This window comes from Zosterops lateralis (assembly GCF_965231275.1).
Source record: "Zosterops lateralis genome assembly, chromosome: 8".
In the NCBI taxonomy this organism is placed as follows: Eukaryota; Metazoa; Chordata; class Aves; order Passeriformes; family Zosteropidae; genus Zosterops; species Zosterops lateralis.
The window spans coordinates 2,843,621-2,861,992 of NC_139768.1; the positions used below are offsets into that span (position 1 = coordinate 2,843,621).

General features: G+C 38.3%; 1 protein-coding gene across 1 annotated transcript in view; it reads right to left on the bottom strand.

Moving 5' to 3' along the window:
* NRG3 (neuregulin 3) overlaps positions 1 to 18,372 on the bottom strand; it is a gene marked incomplete at its 3' end in the record, with an annotated part of 323,202 nt that overhangs the window by 92,082 nt on the left and 212,748 nt on the right. The window lies entirely within an intron of this gene.

The following is an 18,372-nucleotide window of genomic DNA, read 5'->3' on the forward strand; positions in this document are numbered from 1 at the left end:
TCATTAGGGTTGACAACTGTGGCTTGAATAATGTGTTAATGTCAGGAGGAGAAGTTATCTGCTCCTTCACAATGTTTTCACTTAGGCTTCCTCTAAATGTTGCCTTTTAATACACTTTTGGTTTAATAAATTAGTGGTTCAATGAGAAGTGCAAATCACCGGCATTGACTCAAGGAGAGTAAGAATATTTGTGAGAAAATATGTAGATTATGTTCCCATCAGACCCAAAAACGTAGTAAAAATCTACAGTAAGCAAAAGACTTAAAACCCCCACACAATATAATATTTCAAAACCTTCCTTTTGCCCTTTCTCCCTGATGGGTATGAGGCACTACTTTGGAGATCTGCTTCCTCCCAGTACTTGCCTATCTATAAAATAACTGACTTGAAAAAACTATTCAGGTTTTGTTTCATTCAGATCCCATGACAGTGGTGGTAAGTTATTGGCCAAGGAAAAAATGTTCTATTAATTAAAACTGTCCACCAATGAGAAAAACTGAAGAAGTTTACATATACATATACTCAGACACTGCTGCATGCATCTTTTGCCTCTGTGAAGAAGAGTTTCTTTTTGATATGAGGCAGCTTCTGATGTTTCCTAGTCAGTCTTGAGAGGAGCTAGCAGACCTCATACCAAAGCTTAAGTACAGCCTGCACTGGTGGGGTTCTTGCCTTTCTATGAGCATTTCCTATTAACTTCTTGACATACCTTGCCCCTGCCTTGGTTATAAATGCCATATTACAGACTTAAAACCCTCTATCCTAAACTGTTTGTCATAAAAGCACGTGGGGAGAGAGTCAGAGTGGTAAGAGCTGTGCCAAGGGCTTATCTGTGTGGGTGGAGATTTTTGTTCGCCTGTACCTCTGACAAAATGCCACAAGGGGAATGTGCTTCTTTCAAAATTTAATACAGAGGCGGATGATATATCAAAGAATATTTTTTTTAATGTAACATCATATCCATAGACTCAGATAACAGCTACTGCACCTTGAATCCTGAGTACAGTTCTGTGGCTCTCAATACAAGAGGGACATTGAGGTGCTGGAGTGAGTCCAGAGAAGGGCAGTGGAGCTGGTAAAGGGAGTGGAACACAAATGAGGAGTTGCTGAGGAAACTGGGGTAGTTTAGTCTGGAAAACCAGCTTGATTTTTAAAACTGCATTAAGCTTTCCAGCAAAGATAAAAAATAATTCTTCTACTTCCCTTAATTTCCCTTAAAAATTCTTTTTTAAATCCCTGAAAACAAACAATAGCAACAACTGCTCCGCCATTATGATGCCTGAGTTCAAACTTTTGCACATTAAGTCACTCAGCCTTACAGAATATATATTTGACAGTTATAATGCTACAAAATATGATAAAAGCTGATCAGATTGTGGCATCCCATAATCTTTACGTGTCCTAAATAGGCAGATGTGATATGCACACACACTGCTCATTGGTATCACACCTCTGTGGAAGAAAGCACAACAACCAACTGCAGAAAACCCTACTAAGGCAGCACTGTGGTGACATAGACAGAAGTTCAGGGAAGTCCAAATGAGGTCACCCAATATTGCCATATGCAGTGTGAATGATCAAAGACGTGCTTGTGGATGCCTTTAAAAAGCCATGGGTTATCAGGGAAACCTTGAGAAATGCTTTGGTGCAGCTCAAGGTTTCAGAAATGAGCACTTGATTCTGAGACAAAAAAATGTTTATTAGAGATATCATTAAAAAAAACAAAACAAAACAAAACAAACAAACAAACAAAAAAAACCCAACCAAAAAACAACAACAACAACAAAAAACCCAAACCACAAAAAAACCCCAAACCAAACCAAACCAACCCAAAAAAATCCCAAAAAATCCCACCACCAAAAAAAAAAAACCCCAACCAACCAACCAGGAATGGCTCCTTCTGCTGAATCACTGCACTGTATCACCAGGCTTTGGACTTAAGTGCACACCATGGCAAAGGGGTTTAAAAATGGTGTTAATTGCAGCCTCTTTGCAAAATTAATATGAAAAGGGAATTCTCTATTGTGCATTCAGATTTTAATCCAAATGAATACGTCTGTCTACACTCTAGACCAAAAATATCAACAGGATTGTATTGTATGAATGGGATTATTTAAATCCTTCTGATTAAATGGTATGTAAAGAGAAGCACAGGTAAAACTTATCTGCAGCTGCTAAAATGCTTGCAAAGAGCATATCCCTGAACTGGTAAGTGCTAAATTCAACTGAGATTATTTCATCACGTCTTCTTCGCATCTTTTTTTGGCAATGTACTTTCCCAGATGATTTTTTTAAGGTCACCAGTAACAAACTGCATTGTGCATTGCACTTGGTGAAGTCAGCCACAATGACCTCTGTGTGAAAACAAACCCACAGAAACACATCTCTCATTCCTCGTGAGAAGACTTCTTTTTTTTTTTTTTTTTTCCTTTCTACTTAGGCACATTTGCACCTAAGTATTAAAAAGGAAGTAAAGTACCAGGCTTTATTCATTCTTTCACTCTTTTTGCTATTGTTAAATAGTACTGATATTCTAGTCAAAAGATCACAGACACTTTCTGTGGACATTTTCCAGAATTGTTCTTGTACAACCTTCTGGAGCCAAGGGAGGTTTCAAATAGATGATTCTGTCACTCGTAAAACTAACACAGCACTCCAATTTCTGAGGTTTCAGGTTGGATACATTGGAAAAAGTAAAATGAATGGGGGTGAGGGTGGGGCAAGTTGCACAATACACAAAGATGAAGAATAAAATAGATTTAAGACAGCAGAAAGGGAAGAAAGAGAATCTACTTAGAAGACTTAAGGTAGGACATAAAACTTATGGTCAAGAAACCAATACTATCACAATTTACATTTTCCCCAAACACCTCCATATAGAGCTCCAAGTCCCTATTAAGCCTAAATATTTACTTGTCAAGGGACAGCAAAGTATAGGGAGTGGCACCAGCAAACTGCTGAGGATATGAAAAATGGCAACACTGTGAATCCCCGTTCCTTTCATCCTTCTCTGTGATATCCATCTGAAATGGAAACAATTCTCCCTCTTCCCCAAGTGTGGTGATCACATTGCCTCTGACCATGTGAAGAAGTATGAAAATAGTTTCTCTGTACAAAGTCCAGAATTTGGCAAACACAAAGTATGTGAGTTCATCTCAAATGAAAATTTTGAAAGTGACAGTTGGCACCTCAAGGACAGACTACAGCAAGAGAGAAAGATGTAGGACTGTCGACCAGGAAAACAAGTATTAGGCCAAAGGTGATTTGTGACATTAAATTAAAAAAAAAAATAAAAGTCTTAATAGCACAGTGCCCAAAAGATTAACTTATATGAACCTATAATCTGATTCTAGTCTCATAAACGGGAGTAATCCAATTTGAAAGATGGAATTAATAGTACCTATGAAAAATGAAATTTAATTTTTGCAGCGGATCCAAATCAACACACATTTCCTTCCCCTTGTAAAACTGCAAATTGGCAGACTCAAAGATAATATCAATGAGAATGATCCATCTCAGTGGATCAGCTGGAAATGATTTTCTCCTGACGTGATTATATCCACTGTACTAACATTCGGATGCCAATATGAGAACATACTGCAGCTCTTATTTATTCTCTAAGAGAAAAATTCAAGATCATGAAAAAAAAAATAATTCTAATGGTCTATAAATTTCGATCAAGTATTTATTTTCACACAGAGAATGCAATATTCTTTTTCCTGGGTCAGAGAGTCAGTTATACAACAAATCCATGATAGCAATCTATGACATTATATAGGCCACTGGACTGTCCCACAATCTAACCTGAAATATGCTGTAAACAATGAAAAATAATTCCTGTGCTCTGCAGGTAAGCTAAATATAGATTTCTGTGCCTGCAACGAGAATGACCTCAACTGGAACAAACAAAGAAATTCATATTTATTAAGGGGATTGTTATTAGGTGAAGATTTTAACACAGGCAGCCAGTGTAAGTAGAAGTGCAGCTTCCAATGGTTCTACAGGTCAGGTCACCAAACCACGAGTGAGAACACTGTGCTCAAAGCCAGAGAGAAAAGGAACCCTTCACCAAAATCAATAGTTTGCAGTTTGCTGGTCAAGCACCCGAGGTGGGAGATTCACATTCAGTTTTTGGTGTGAAAATGAAGCATTAGAGATTTGAAGGCAGGTTTTCTATGTTGCGGAAATGTTCTGATCATTTGAGTGTTATCTGTTCTGAGAAAGGCTGGTCCTTTCTTGAAGTTCTACCCCTGTGGTCTGTGTTGTGCATAACATATAACCTGCTAACTAAAATTAAACTGAAGTCAATATAAACACATAAAAATACACTAAATTAAAGCAAAATGAATGCATGGAATTAAAAAGATCAAACTGGTCACATTTCAGACATAAGAACAATTTGAGACACAGTGTAATTGCCTACCAAAGTTCAAACACAGGAATGTTTTGCAGAATAACCCTTCCTTAGAATATTAAATATCGTTTAGAACCCAGAGGAAGAATAGTTTTAAAATTCAAACAGGCCACTCTCTGGACATCTCTAAAATTGCTGACTGAAAAACCAAAAATCTTTGAAGTTGCCCTATTACACAGAAAGTTTTAGTCTTGTGTAGAATTTTTTTTTTCCTGAAAACTCTACATATTGTAACGACATTATGGCATTTGCATCACTATATAGATTTAGCCTTCTGAATGAGTTTCTTGTTTGACTTAAAAGAACCTACACCATGAAAAAGTACTACTTGACACTAGGGAGTCAAGTGGTTTTGGCCACAAGTTATTAATGCAACTTTATTTAAAGTTTCACCAGCCAAAGTATTTGTAATTTAGCAGGGTTTGGATGAGAATGTTTCAGACTACAGGGTGAGCATTAGCTGCAGGAAATAACCCCTGAATACAGATGGTACCTGACCCATCAGAGACATTATTATTCATTTGTGCAAAATGGAAACTTCTTTCCAATGGAAAAGGAGAAATGTGGTTATTTTCTATATAAGATAAAATTATGCACCGGAAAGAACAGCATTCAGAAAAGAACCTACTACATTTGAATGAACCATTTTCATTTCTTCTCAATACTTTTTTGTAAAAGCAGGCAGCTGCATGAGAAGCCACCCATGCTCTGCCACCACCTGCCAAGCCTAACAAAAAAAAAAGGAAACTTTGAGGATTGGAATATTATGAAATAGCAGTAACTCCAATAGGTAGCACAGATCTGACATGCTTTATGCCAGAACATACTGGTCATACATACAAGACTCTTGCTTGATTCCATTTTCCAAATAATGGCAGCAGAAAGCAACAATCAGGAACGTCATTATGCGCCATTTAAAATCGTTTTGTGGATTAGAATTAGTCTCTGACAAGATGTCCCTATGAACTTTGACGAATACATTTGCTTCTCTTGAATTCCTAATCATAAATCAAGTGAACTGAAGTCAGCTATGTGCTCCTGGTAATTCCTCTCCTGAATTCAGGTGAAAAGAAAGGCAGCAGAGTTCACACTGCCTGTAGACAGTGCCACCAAATCCTTCCCATTACACACACACAAAAGGAGCAGAACAGGTCATTCTGATTGTATTCATTCTTATTTCAAAGGGACTAATTTCTAAAGACTAAAACCTTTAGAAGGAAAAAAAAAAAGCAGAGGTTGCCTGCTCAGCAGCTCTGCTCCTGTGTGACCTTCAGCCTGTGACTGAACAGCATCATCCCTCCCAGTGCTGCTGGAATGGCAGTGTCAGAAGATCAGCACAGTTTTCCCTGTGCTTGGAATTTTGTGAAGTGAAATTATCAGGAGATATGCAATAATGGTGGCAGTGTAAACACTAAAGCCATTCTGGTAATAAAATAAATATCCCTCTGTCGTTTCCTGCAGAAAGCAGAAATCGTGTCTTGTCAAGCTCGCTTATTCATTATGTTTTTTCTTCAGAGAAAAAAATATTGAGAATTTTTATAAAGTGAAGCTGTGTTAATGAAACATGCATTAAACATTGATTACAAGGAGAATTAGGATATTCTAATTTTCTTTTTTTAGCCTGAGCTTCTCAAATATTAATATACCGAGTAGCAACAAAGCCAATCTTGGCATTTCCATCCACTTTCATGGAGGATGAGACCCTTTCTAGAAATAGGATATAAAGGCTCCTTGTGTTTTGGAGCAGAGAGTAGAAACATGCTGGTTTTGACTGGAGCAGAGTTCATTTTCTTCCTGCATTTTGGATTTGTGCTGGAAGCAGAGCTGATAACACAGGGATGTTTTCCTGACTGCTGAGCAGTGCCTGCCAAGGTAACGAGGCCTTTTCTGCTCCTTGCCCTGATGCCTCAAGTTTTAGTTTTTATATTTGCAGATTCTGTGCTGCCTAGGGATGGAGTTCTGAGCCTCATATTAAGTGTCACTCAGCTCTCTTCACAGAGCAGGGAGACAAAACAAATCCTTTTTCTGCAGAGAACCAAAGACACTTTTCAGGCCCAAAAGCACAAACAACGATGAACAAGAAGGATGAGACCTCACAATCTGAAGCTGTAATTGGACAATTAAACCCCAAGATGCAAATGGACCAAAACTTATAAAAATTTAAGACTTCATGACTGGTCAGCCATTTTTGTGACCATTTTAATTCCACCTTGGGTGTAGCCCTGGCCAGGCTCTTGTCCTGCCCAAGGTGTACCCTTAAAGGCCTTTTAATAAATCTCTACTTTATTCTCTAGCTCTGTCCAGTCTCTGTTTCAGCCCTGCCCCACCAGTGACAAGGCTGGGGGTGCACAAGGGGCTGGGAGAGGACACAGCCAGGACAGCTGGCCCCAAATGACCTCAGCCAGCCCCTGCTGGGAGTGGCTAAATACCTGCCTGAGGATGGGAAATGGTGAATTCCTTCCTTGTTTTGCTTTGCTCATGTGCAGGGCTTTTGCTTTCCCTATTTAACTGGCTTTTCTTCCACCCACAAGTTTTCTCCCTCATACCCTTTCAATCCCCATCCCATCACTGGGGCAGGAGGAGCAGCTGCAAGGTGCAGCAGTCCAGGGTTAAACCAGGACAAACAAAAAGTGAGGAAAGCCTCGTGTCACCCTCTGAGCTGGATGGTGGCTATCAACCAAACTACAGACACTCCAAGGCCAGGATGGGTATGTTATCAAGACATGCTCAGCTTCAGGAGTTTTACTATTTTTCTGCCTTTGTCAGGGTCTTAATGCTGGTAGTGACACAGAGATCCAGAGGAAAGACTCTGCAAGTTGGTGTGGAGCAAACCTGAAGAGAAACAGGGGCTGCTGGAAGAAAGAGAAGCAACCTTTATTGAAGACCAGTATATTTCCACAATCTCTGTATAATTGCTAACAATCATTCAGCATCATGAGACACAGATGAGAAGAAAAAAAGATTTTCAAACCTGCTCCCTGTTACTCCCCTGTAATTTTCCACCTGTGTAGGCAAGAAGGAAAATACTCAGCAAACCAGAGGAACTTTCAGGTCTGCCTCTGGATCAGAGCATCCCAACAACAGAGCTGCAAACAGAACAGGCTCCTGCAGGCACAAGCGCCAGCTGAGTGCCCAAAATGCACTTTGAAACCAACAGTTCTGCATTTGACCCAACCTTCCACTTGTCAAAGAAGGAGCTCTAGTATCCTTATGACTTACAGGTTTAGTTACATTTCACTGTCAGAAAATTCTCTGACTCCACACTTCAGTCTCATCCCTCTACCTCTCATGATCCCGTGTTTAATTCTCTAAACATCACAGAAACAAAGGTCTTGTTGTTCATTATAATACTGTGATAGCTTATTCAAATACTGTTTATATCATGGCACAGAGACAGACAGCTCAACAGATTACTACTCACAATTTTACTGCACTTTTTGGCAATGTTTGGCAGCCCAAAGTATGTTCCATGATGCAGCAATTATTTTATTAGGATTAAATAATCAGCTAATCTAAGGTTACCTTGGACATTTCTTCATTCCCTTTGTTACAGACTATTCTAAATAAAATATTACCACCCTGGATATTTTCACACTGTTGCTATTTACTGGCATTGCTCTCCTCATAACTGCACAGCTGAATAACCACATTTATATAGAAATTGATTGTTCAAAAGTCAGACCAGCCCTGCAGCCAAACAGTTCATCTCGCTTTTGTGTGTGGAATTGATACATGAACATATTTATACTGTGACTGGAATAATTACTCTATAAACTCATTATCATTATACGTTTACCTATGCCTCTAATGAGGTTTTTTCCCCAGTTGTATGTAGTAAGTTCCTTCAAATGTCAGTACATAGATCAGGAAATAATAAAAAAATGACCAATCTTGGTTTTTCCAATAATACCAAATAATCTTTTCCTTCTTGGTTGTCTTTACTGCCTTTCACACTTATTAGAAATGAGACACTCATTAATTTTATTTATTTACCAACTGAGTCTGTTTCTAAACAGAAGAGAACAACTCTGAAAAATATCCTTATCATGTTTTGCTTATTGCTGAAATGTGTTGGCTTTTCCTTTCAGAAGTTTTTGTGCCCCTTGACTCCACTACTTAAATGATCTCTATGGTAAATTTAATTTGGATTTTATCCTGCCAAGATGATTTATAGTATATTTTTCAAACAAAACTTATATTTTGAAAAATGGAAAAAGCATAAAAGCTGGTTTAGAGCTATGCTATTCCATTTTACAGAGAAAAAATAAGATTCAGTAACAACATGATGCCTTATTACATCCACTTGAAGAATTGAAACCCACAGTTCTCCAGCCCAAATAGATTCCCACCAAGTGATTAGTGGGGAAGAAAACTTCTCAAAATATCAGAAAAACTGTTAAGATAACTGGCATAAAAAGTGAGGGAATTAATGTACTTGTAGTCTAAAATACTCTTCATTTACTTCATACAAGCCTGAGTTCAAGATTCATAAAGAAAGAAACATCAACTGCACTGAAATTTGATATTGCTTTCAATTTATTTTGTGCTAAATCTGTAAGAATTCACATGGGACTTACAGTGAAATGGCTTCACTTGATTTGATATAATTTTTTTTAACTGGACCCTGATGCAATAGAGATTAATACAGTTGTGTTACCAACTTGAAGTTCGCACAATGGCTAAACATCTCAAGTCTTTAAAATAACATTAGGGAAGATACACACTGCACTCCTTTTCTTTTATACATTTATTGAACTTCTTAAAGATCGCACTATTGATTCAAATCCACGGGTTTTAAATCCATGTTCACATTAACTTGTTTCTATTATTCCTCTGGAGTTAAGAAAAAAAACTGAAATGAATGAAAGCAGATATTTCTGGGGCAAAAGTCCAGTTAAACCTGAGCTAGAAATCAGCATTTTAAAGTCTCAGGTTAACATGATCTAATGTAAAGCATAAAATTAATTACTTAGGCTTGTTCTTAGCCATTTTGACATGTCAGCTGCTCCTGGCTTTAATTTGGCCTAATTATAAGCTAAATGTTAAAAAAGAAAAAAAGAAAAAAAAAAAAAGACGCAAAAAACACAACCAAGAAACTTAAACCCGTCTTGGCTTCTAAATTAGGAAACTGACATTATTCCATTGATTTTAGAATATATTTCTTGCATTACAAAGCATAAGGCCGCTACACAAAAATAATATAAATAAATATTATTAATACTTATTTATTACTGCATTAAGTTGAGCAGTCAGACAGGTAAAAATATTTGTTGTATTCCAAACAATGCTTTTCAAGAGTCTCATCTTTTGATGGAAGTCATAAACCAAAGAAAATTTTCCATCTTCATCATCTACAAAAATATCTTTTTGACTTCATAAAAAATGGTTTTCCCAGATACTAAATATAAAATTATGCCTTATTTAAACAAACTCAATCTGCAAAGATTTACAATTTAATATAAAGGCTTCTGTCTCTAGAGCCGTATCACAGAAAATTAAATCCATCAATCCTGAATTATTTTTTTTTCCTTTGAAACTTCAAAATCTACTCGAGTCAGGGAAAAAAGTTTCAAGTAATTAGAAGAGTTTTGTGTATCTATCACTGCTAATAACCTGAGTCTCAGAGTGCTATGGAAGGGAATCAGTGAAATAAATAAGTAATATGGGTGTGGCAGGGAAGAGCTGCTTTCTTCAGCATCCTCCTGGAGCTCGCTTTTGGTGGGCCCCAGACCTTTTTCTCTCCTCCTTGCAAACTACAGAAAGTGGAGGGAATTCATTAATTCTTACAAAAAATCACAAAGAAAGAGAAATCCCTGGTAGCAGGTTTGGAACTCTTCCCCTGATGCCTTGGGAAGGCTGACCTGAAACAGAGACTGGACAGAGCTAGAGAATAAAGTAGAGATTTATTAAAAAGCCTCCAGGATACACCTTGGGCAGTACAAAAGCCTGGCCAGGGCTGCACCCAAGGTGGAATTAAAATGGTCACAAAAATAGCTGACCAGTCATGAAGTCTTAAATTTTTATAAGTTTTGGTCCATTTGCATCTTGGGGTTTAATTGTCCAATTGTATCTTCAGGTTGTGAGGTCTCATCCTTCTTGTTCTTCCCTTCAGTCCACTGTTGTTTGTGTGTTTGGACCTGAAAGTTTTCCTTGGTCTTCAGCAGGAAAAGATTTGTTTTGTCTCCCTGCTCTGTGAAGAGCTGACTAACACTTAATATGAGGCTCAGAATACAGTCCTGGGCAGCACAGAATCTGGAAAACATGAAAGCTCAAACTTAAGGCATCACCCTCACCCTGTCCTTGCGAAGTGGATTAGTTATTTCCCTCCTCTGCTCCACGGGCTGAGCAGCCCAAATTTGAGTGTCACCATCACCTACATGACTTTGGAACTCCCCAAGGGATGCTCTTGGAAGAACAGCACATATGGAATCTCTTCAACAGCATCAGTCTGGCACAGAAGCAGCTCTGTGGTGACTAAATGGGATGAGCAGAGGCTGAGAGATGACTGAGCTCAGACAAGGCTCAAGGGGGACTTTATTGACGTGCCAGGGAGGGAGGGGAGATACCACAGAAACAAACTCTTCTCAGTGTTATCCATTGAAAAGACAATTAAACCAACATTGAAGTACAGGAGACTCCTTTTTAACACCTCTGGTTTACTGTGAGGGTGGCAAAATATTGTAACAGATTGCCCAGACTATCCATCATTTGGATGGATAAGGTGGAAAGCCCTGAACAGCCTGAAGTAACTGATCTTGAGAGGGGGTTGGACCAGATGAGCTGTAGAGGTGTCTTCCTACCTTAACAACTCTCTGATCAATGAAAAGATCATTTATCTGACAATTACAAGACTTCTCACTTTAAAAACAAACAAACAAACAAACAAACAAACAAAAAAACCCAAACAACCCCTTCTCACCCAACCCAGAACAAAATCTCCACAAATGAAAACAATTCTAGAGAAGCAACTTTAACTAAAGCCCAGTATATTTCCTCAATCTCTGTATAACTGCTAACAATCATTCAGCATCGTGAGACACAGATGAGAAGAAAAAAGATTTCCAAATCTGAAAAACCCAGACTCTGCTTTGTAAGTAAAGTGCTCACCTGAATCATGGAAATCAATCGCAGAGGTTCCTTTATTTATTAAAGAAATCTAAGATTTCTCTCTGTGTATATATAAATACATTTTTTTCTCCCCTCCATGCCCCAGAGCTTGAGAAGGTTTGTTTTTATCACCATTGCTTTCAAAGTAACTCACCTCACTTAGATCCATAATGCAATAAATAAATGCCATAAATGAAATGCCATGTATGAGCTGATTACATTAGTTCCATCCTCCCTTTTTTTTAATAAAAACATTTGAGGACTTTTGACCTTTTTATCCTATTTTGATTGATACAGTAAATTGCACCCTGAGGAGATAAAAAATAGGAAGCAGGAGCTGAAGCAGAGACAGAGGCAAAGCAAAAGCTTGCATACAGCTTGGAGAAAGCAATTTACAGCTAAGCAGATGGTTGTAAAAAACAAGCCATTTTTCTCCAGTCTAGCTGACGTGATCTGTACTAATTCACTACTGGAAAGCAACTACCAAACCCATCAGCACAATAAAAGCATTTGTAAAACATTACACCTGTTTTTTTTTCAACCACCTCTGTCAGAGGCTTTACTGCATTTTTCCTCGAGACACTTATTTCAACAATCACCTTCCTGCTATCTCTGTGTATGGAGCTGAGGATTTCAGAAAAAGGAGGGCTTTTGATGATACATGAAAAGGGAAGCAGCACTAGTTAGATTACAATGAAAGCACAGCAAAACCATTTGTGAAGTTCACTGTGTGTAACTGAGCTTATCCAAGCCTTGGGCCTTCCTTGGGAAGAAGGAAGATGCACACAGGACAAAAGGCTTCTCACAGCAAATGGAAATGAAAATAGGAATTAGTCTCAGGACTGCTCATTTAATGTGGAGCCTTAGCTTTTTTCCTCCACCTCCACCTTAGTGTCCAGCCATTATTTTAGTGAAACTGGAGTGTCAAATTCATTGCTCCTGCATTCCCAGTGGGAAAGAATGCTCTGTGCTGTTCCCATTCCCAGGAGAGGGTCTGTGGACACCTGTGGATAGTGTGTGATGACACCTGGGTTTTACCTGGGCTCACCCACTCACAGCAGAACTAAAAAACTGCTCTTTTCTACCAAACTTCAGTTTGCCCAGCAATCAAATGCTAACCCCTAATGCCAGTCTCACATGCCTTAAGCCCACAATCTGTTTTTTTTTTTTTTCATGCTCATCTCTCTACCACCATTGTAAAACTTTTAGAACTCCAGCTGACTTCCAGCCAGTGCAACTGAGGCTACCAAACAGCTCAGCACAACCTTGCTTATCTTCAGGAGGACTAACAGCAGAGCTCTCAAAAGACTTTTTGCACTCTCTCTAATCCCCTTATCAGTTTGGCACTTTCTCTTTCCTCCCCAAGTCACCACACATGATTATGTAACCCCAAGATGTCCCCAAGTTTGCCTAATTCAATTTTTAAAGGACAATATTACCCCCTTAAGCATCTTGCTCTACTTCCAGATGCAGCCACAAGAGCTGCCTGTCTGGTGGTGGGATTTCAGTTAATTAAACCAGTGTTTCAGGATTTCTGGCCATCTGCTGAGAGGAGAAAATTTCCTTGCTAGAGCAGAGAGGAAATGTGCCCAGCTGAGTTGTACTCACCGTGCAATACCTCCAGTTCTTCACTCTCAGCTCTCTTGACAAGCCTGGCAGGACCTTCCTGAGAGGAAGCAGCTCAGGCCAAGGCTACTCAGGCTACAATTCAAATAAAAAAACCTCGAGGTTTTGGCACACCAAGAGCACTGTAACCTGAAAACCCTGCATATCACAGGGACAAATATCTTTAACCTGAATGGAGTCTAAAACTTAAAGCATACTGTGGACTCACAGCTCCCATGGAACATCAAGTTTTGGGAATCCAATAAAAATGCAAAGGTGCAGACAGCATCATCAGAGCTATGGTCTGATTTTAATGCTTTCTCCTACACTGTGCTGTGAGGCTGAGCACTCACACCACTCCCAACTCTCCACAATTGCAATAATTTCCTTACGTGCTGCAGGGTGGATCAGGCTCCCTTCCTACTTGGTGTGAGAGGGAGCCTTTACCAATAAACCAAAGAACAAATTTAGAAAAAGAAAATTACAACTGTAGAGAAAACGAAATAATCTTTCTTTTTCTTCTCTTTTTACATTAGTGCTGTACTAGTTGTTTGGGACTTTATTAGTTTTGTTTGCCTGTTTGTGCACCTCCTTGAGTGCTCAGTAAACACAGGTTTCACAACTATAAATAAAACATACATGAAATATGTTGCTGTCTACAGTTTCAACTCCCTCTGCATCTTCCTGATCTGCATTTTATGCAGCCCATGTTCTGTAAACACAGATCCTGGGGCAGTTCAATACTCTTGTGGATGCTCCAGCAGAAGAGGACTGCTGTCATCTCTAACTATTTTAAAACTCTGAACAGATGTTCGACTGCACAACATAACAAATAACTTCAGACGAGTACGATGAGATGCTTTTTCCAAGACATTCATAAAGTTAAACGATGTTTTGTTTTGGTTTAAATCCTGTAACTGTTCCAAAGCCAAAACCTGAATTTTTACAATAGTGTGGATATTCTATAGCCCACCTGAATTTTTCATTGCCCCTAAAATACTATTCTTTAGTGACAGAGCCTATAGGAATTGCATAAAAGCAATTGCACAAAAGTGCAAATTTAGCACATAGAGGAAGTTGCTAAGGAAAAAAAGAATGGTGGGAGACCTCCCTCTTCCAGATAAATCCAGGAATAATTAATGGTGAAGCTTTTTCTTCACTTAAATTAATCCTCTCATCTGCCAGGAGTCCTTTCAGAGCAGCAATCCCCTTGTTCATTAACTCCCAAAAGACCCTCATCACTTTAGGCAGAATGAGACTCTCTGTCTCAGCACTAACCTGGAACCACAGTAGAAAATGCAGCACAGAGTGATTCTCTATTGCTACTCTAAAATCATCACTTGTCTGTAAAAAACCCATACTTTGTCATTTACTCCCTTCCTTAGGAATGACAAAGTATTTTTAAATGCTTTCTGAGGGGAAAAAAAATAAAAATCTCAGCAATAAATCCTTTTACACGCTTCACAGTTTTCTCACAAACTTTTTCAATCAGAAGTCTCCAACTCAGAAGTTCCACCTACATATTGCGCTGGAGAACATCCTCTCCATTTTTCCCTCGTGCCAATTATGAATTATTGACCACCTTGGTCTGTAAGAATTTGTAGAGAGCCACAAAGTAAAACAACTGCAAACAGGTTGATTTGTGGATTCCTGAAGCCTGGAGTTACCCATCTGGATATAAGGTGACCAAGAAAAGAATCACCTCACTGGCAAATGCTTCTGGCAGAAGGACTGATGTGGTCACCAGAACATCATCTTTTCTCCTTTCCAGCACTGATTTCCTTGATTAAACTACTTGAACCCCAGTTTTGCCTGTATCAGGGCTTCCATTCAGCCTTGGGGTTTTAAGTTGTGCAACAGTGTAACAACCCAAATTATTTAAATAACACTAAATAACCTCAATGTAGAGGACACAACCATTATATCAATGCAATTTCCAGATGAATTCACAGGCCAAGAAAAGAATCTGTGGGCCTAGCTTGAATTCCATTCCCTTAAAATATCTGGTAGATATGCCCTAAATTCTGACATTAATACAGAGACATACAATGTTGCATTTATACTCGTCTCTGAGCACCTTACCATTTGCTTATTTTAAAACAAAACAAAACTTTTGTGAATGAAAGGAAAGCAGAAGTAGGAAGCTCGTTTGGGCGAAATACCATTTCTCTATGGCAGTGCTATATTACTGGAGGCAAATTAAATGAAAACCACATGCAAATCAAACTGGCAATAATGGAAAGTTGACACCCAGTAATCAGGAAAATCCCCTTTTCCAAGGGCTCCCTAGAATTTCACCACAGACCCAAGGCAGCTGAGTCCCCTGTGCATGCCTGAGTATGATGGGAATTACCTGCTAATTGCACAAACAGGCTGCACAGTTAATATTAATTTGGCATTTTACCCATGGTCAAAGCAGCACCATTTTCACCAGCAGTTCTAGCTGGAATTTAAACTTGCTGTCATTTATATTTATGTATATTAATATACACACACACTCTCTCTACAATTTGAAAGGCCATAACTCTTGCATATATCTCACAAAGACTGGGAAAAGGAGAACAATCCCTTGTGTAAAGGACTAACACATCTCTGGCTTGCAAGCCATCAACGGGGTTGTAAATGATTTAAAGACTTCTGCAATTTTGCAGCAGGTGTGTAGGTTTACATACACAACCTCCATAAAAACACCCCAAACCACTGAACTGAGAAACATTACCCTATCATTGTCTTCAACAAAACATAAAAATACTTCATCCCGTATTCTTTCTCCTCGAAGAAAACACTTTATAAAAGTGCTCACAATTTAGTCTGCAAAACAAAATTGTCAACAACCACCCCTCACTACCTTTTATTAAATAAACTATAGGTTCAAACAAGAAACCACCGTGATGGAACTATGCTTAATTGATTCCTCTAAGGCTGGTGCTAGAGTGCTAATCATAGTTTACTTATAGGAAAATAAAACTATTCCATTTGGTAGAAGCAGCGTTCAACTGAATGTGCTCACAGCCTTTTGAGAAAAGGCAGAGAGAGAGAGAGACTTCCTGGCAAGTAATGGGAGTTTCATGTCAGTCAACCCACCCTGAAATTCACCTCACAGTGCCTGTTTCACTGTTTGTTTAATTTTTCAAAAGATTGTTTTCCATCAGCTCCCACAAATGTAAGAGAAATAAAAGATTTAATGGTGTTGAATCCGTGTCACGACACGTGGATTGATTTCATTTTGGCACCTCTGCAACATGAACCTGCTAAAAAACAACAACGACTCCAGGATAATTAAGTAATCCAAAGAAATGCTTGAATAACTTCCTTCTCCTCTGACAACAAGCAGACCCACAGAAATTCAGAACATCTAAAACATGCCCAGTTTCAATCTGAAATAAATATTTGGCAAATATATGATACCAAAGCTATAAATACGTGATTGTTTTGCCATTTCTGTTTTTATCAGTTTCTATTGATTACCACTTGGATGTATCAATAAAACACACCGCTGATTTGATAGTGGCTGTTACACTTGAGTGGATTTATCACGAGATGTTATTCCATGGGCAGCACACACAGGGATACAACACCAGCTAATTGAAAAGGACAGCAATGCCTGGAAAGTCACCCACATGGAACTGGTTAATGCCCTTTTTCTGCAGCTGAGAGCCACGGGAGAGTTTCTCTAAAACTCCCACTGCGTTCGGCATTTGGGAGAAATGATGGTTAAAGTGAAAAATGTAATTCCTCATGGGCAGAAAGGGCTGTAATCATGCAAAGAATAGATTTTACAGTCAGAGCAACAAGATCCTGAAGTGAGAATGAATACCCCACTCTATTGTCCGTGCACGTGGTAAGAAAAATAATGTTCTCAGATGAAATGAGTATTCAGACTTCTTTATGTATCAATGCTATTACCAGATTCAGAAGCTGCATTTTTTGGAAAGAAGATCTTGCATCCTGGCAGAATAATCCCTTTCAATACTACAGATTTATTTTAAAAAGTTATTGTTTAACTGGATTTCTACGAAGCATTTTACACAATATCACTTGATGTACTTACTACAACTTCCCTTAGATGGAAGTAACTACTCATATATTAACTTTATTAAGAGGTGCCTCAGACCCTTGTAAGTAAAATCACCCAGGTGTCTTCTGCCTGACTGGTTGGCTCTTATTCTTTGAGCTTGTTTGGGGAAAGAAAAAGGCAGTTACTGAGGCGCTTTAGAAATAAATAAAAATAACACTCAAGATTTTGATGATGGAAAACAAACATGGCAGAACTAAAGCAGATGTCTTCAAAGGAAACTGGAGCTAGGTTAATAGGAAATCATAAAAGTTTTCAATGCTAACTGAATAATAAGATTTTAATAAATTTCAATTCTGAATAAAATTCAATTCTGATTAATGATCCCTTTTATATCTCTGAAGGAGAAAAGAATAGCATCAAAAAGCCTGCTCTTCACACTGAAATAAGAAAGAAATCACTTGCATAAAATCATGTAGACAATAATGGCAAAAACTACAAGGGGACTCCATCAAGCTTCTCTAAGTTCTGTACTGCACAAATTCATAAAATTGATACAAGGTTTACAGGACAGAGTAATAATTATGCTTTATAGCAATGTTGGAAATAATCTATTGCTATAAAAAATGAAACAGATCTCACTGCAGTTTAGCCAGCACTGTTTACAGTTACACAAACATTTAAAAGACATTTACTTGATGCATCTTATTCCAGTTCCAGATTACTCTTCTCTCACTTAGTTTCCATCCAGGAAAAACTGCTGCCAGAACTCATGTCAGAATTGGTCCTTCAGACTGGGCTTATGGAAGTGGCTGCAAAATGATTTGTCCATTATCACACTCTGAGGACATTACAGAAAATAGGCACTTAAGGGTTATAATTGAAGTTTTACTTGTCAAGTTAGATGAGAATTTTACAGAGACAAAAAATGTCACCAGCTACTTCCAAAGCAGATGATTTCATAAAGTAAATCTTAGCCTGAAACTCAAATCTAATTTAGAGAAATTTCAAGAGGGAGTCAAAGACTCAAAAAGTCTAATCTGTTAATAAGAAAAGCCACTGATGAGAGTCGATCACTACTGATGTGTCATGTCAATTAAAGCTGAGAACATTCTTAACCACTGTGAAATAATCCCATATCTTCAAAATAAATTGCTTTTCTGAGTGAATATAAATTCAAAGAGGAGCCTAATTTAAGATGATTTACTTTAGGATCCCTAGCACATTGATA